Here is a 3218-nt window from a genome sequence, read left to right on the forward strand (position 1 = left end):
TGCTGAAATCAATCATCACAACCTATCCCTGGAGAAGGCCATCTCAAAATCCCACTGGCTTGAAATGCAACTCAGCGAGATGCCTCGGATTTGGAGGCTGGTATTGACTCAATCAGGTTGGTATGCAAACGCTCACTTTAATAGTGCACATATCAATTAGCTGGGCTGCTACAAAGGGAGCAAGCAGTGCCCACTATGGTGACAGCATGCCTAAACAGCTGATATTTCACATTTGGCAGGACACTTCAGCCCCTGCCAATGCAAGCCAGCCTCTCTACCTGAACTTGCTGTCATGCTAACGAAAATGAGGACTGGGTCAACTGAGATTTGTACACTGAATGGGGTTCACTTCAAAGAGAGAAGGATGCAAACCATCGTCAGGCACCTCATCGTCATAACCTGCAGCAGAAGTTACAGGCATGTACACCAATCAAAGGAAAATAAGTAGTCTCTATGGGTAAATAAAGATTATGTCTCTTTAAACCGACTGTAAATCTGAATGAACACAAAATATACATACACAAGTAGGCAGCGTGCAACGTGACGTCAATCTGATTTTTATAGATTTATTATTGCTGTACATAAAATTTCCTAGTAATAATAACATTCTATGAAAAATACTAGAGCATTGGGACACTTTTAATGTGAAAATAGTACAAGGAAAGTAGGAAAAAAGAATTCAAGTGTTTAAAAAAAAAAGCTGGGCGAGAAGCATTCCATTAAAAATGCAAGGGTCAGGGACTGGAAACCATTCACGTGAATCTGTCTTCAGCTCCATGTACTGTCTTTGAGAGTTATAACCTATGCCTTCATTGCACCAGTAGTAGAGATTTAAAGGAAAAAGAGAGAAATGGTTTCTGTGGGATCAGCCAGTTTACGGTTTATTGGTATTTTTCTAATTTTTCATTTGTTTTTAAACATGGTGCCACCCCCTGCCATAAATCACCCCTGAAATTTGCAGCTGCTGTTGAGCACAATTCACGAATCATGTAAGTGTGTAGTGGAATGTGAGCCCCTCGATCCTCGACGCATTTCCATGGGAGTGTGCCTACCGAGGTGCCAGGGGATCATCCACGCAGAGTGGTGGACTCCCCAGGAGCACAGGCCAAATGAGTCGCTCCAGCCACTCACTTCGCAGGAGGGCTGCCCTTGCCCACTCCCAATACCAATCCTGCTGCCACAGTGCCCTCGTGTAGGCCCTGTCACCCTCTGACACCCAGCTGGTGGCCATACAGCCAGAGCACTGCTGTGCATTTGTGCTGTAGGCAGCCCTTCTGTCACTTTATTAGTTAAAATAAATTTTTCATAAAGAATAAAGAAGACAAGAAAAACAACCATATAAGCAAGTTATTCTTCCTCTCCTACTGACAAACCACATTTCTGTAAAGATATTAGCCACATCCCATGACAAAACTTTGTGATGGGCCATGACCTGCAGAGAAGTGATGCCTTACTGACAGCTGGAAAGAGAAACCTGTTTCCTTCGAGTCACAGTACAGCAGCAGCGGAGCTTTTGTGTTTACGTATCTCACAGAGCAGAAACAGGAGAGAGCGAGTGGGGGAAAGAGAGAATGAAGAAAAGAAGTGAAGGCAGGTGGTTACGAGAGCACACAAGTGGCTAATTAAAGAATGGGTTTTACTAGTCACAGTGGTTAAACAATTTTAAAGGGAGGCATTCTCATAGCACGCCTGAAAAGTTTTTAACACTACCAAACACCTTTGTCAGGAGCCAGGGAAGTTCTGGAAATGTGCTTAGAGATGCACACAAACCCATAGGAAGATCTGATAATGTACAAATTCGTTTCTTCCAGAGATAGCTCACTTTCTGCACAAATCGATAAGCCATCAGAACCTATCATTTATCACAAACATTAAATCCCAGCAGCCCCCTGGTTTGCAAGCCTAATGACCTGGCACACAAAGGCACTCTCAGTGCTAGGTCGTGTGGGGGGAATTCTCCACACCTCTGGTTCAGGGAATCTCTTTTAGGTTGTACTCAGCATTAACAGACAAGGGTGTTAGCAATCCTTGTTGCAAACTTGCTACAAAACCAACAAAAACATATTATTGAGAAAAACAAGAGCTGAAAACCCAGTCTAGGTTCTATCCACCGGGAAATCCATCCTGGTTTTTGCTTTAGCAATGCTGGGTTACCATTCACAAAAATAGAGCTAAAAGGATGCAGAGCTACAAATTAAACGTATAGCAAGGACAGTTCACTCTTGCAAGAAGGAATTAATTAGTTGTTTTGATGAGGCTGGTTAGGAAAGAGTTAATGCTATCAGCCAAATGTCAGTTAACCCCCAAATGTTGCTTTTGTCCCATGGCCGTGTCAATACCAACACTATTATCTCAATTTATTTAACACAGAACAAATTAATTGGCTCTAAGTGTTGCTTTTTCCCTGGAATCCCTCATCCCATCTCTTCTTGGAGAGAGCTCCTGCAAGCAATGAGCAAGGGAATAAACCACTATGCAAACATGCACAGGCATACACACACACACACAGAAGGAAGTTACAATTTCTCACTTAGTTGCTGATTTCTGTGACTACAAATCTTGGTGTCACCCACCACACACTACTCCTCTGTACTAAATCCATCATCCCCGACACCCTCAGACACATCCGAGATGTGTGTCGAACCAGCAACACTATAATTTTAATAATGACAAGGGATTAAGTATGATTACTAGTCTTCTCTCTCACTTGTTTCTTTCCCCTAACGATACCATCCAATTGCCATTTTCCTCACGGTTGTCTATTTTGGTTCCCATTGTCTGTCGCACCCAATACAGTAACCGAAATGTCTGCGACACGGGATCTGCCTGTCTCTCGTACGTCTAGCAAAACTGAAAACCTGTTGTTACAGCTTTGGGGAACACAATACATTGTCAGTTCCGAGGAAATGTTGTAAAGATAACCGTGCATACAGTTCAGTCATACCTGTGCTATTCTTCCATTGTGTTTAATACACCACGAGCAGGTTATTTCAAGAAAGACATTGCCACAGAGATCACTGGGGTGCATTTCACCTACTACTGGGCTCCATGGCCCGTTGTCTGTCTGGGACAAACTGCTACCAGCCAGCCTGGATATGAACTTGCCATTGCTTTCCCTGAACTTCTGACAACGAGATCCTGATGTTCAGCTAAAACTTTCCTTTTCCCACCTCCCCGTTCCTACAAACTGCCCCGAATCGTCTTGATTGCCATTAATA

General features: G+C 43.3%; 1 long non-coding RNA gene across 1 annotated transcript in view; it reads right to left on the reverse strand.

Moving 5' to 3' along the window:
• The window catches only part of LOC108447297, a 25226-nt gene that overhangs the window by 21513 nt on the left and 495 nt on the right, over nt 1-3218 (reverse strand). The window lies entirely within an intron of this gene.

Source organism: Corvus brachyrhynchos, unplaced genomic scaffold (assembly GCF_000691975.1).
Source record: "Corvus brachyrhynchos isolate BGI_N302 unplaced genomic scaffold, ASM69197v1 scaffold175, whole genome shotgun sequence".
NCBI lineage: Eukaryota > Metazoa > Chordata > Aves > Passeriformes > Corvidae > Corvus > Corvus brachyrhynchos.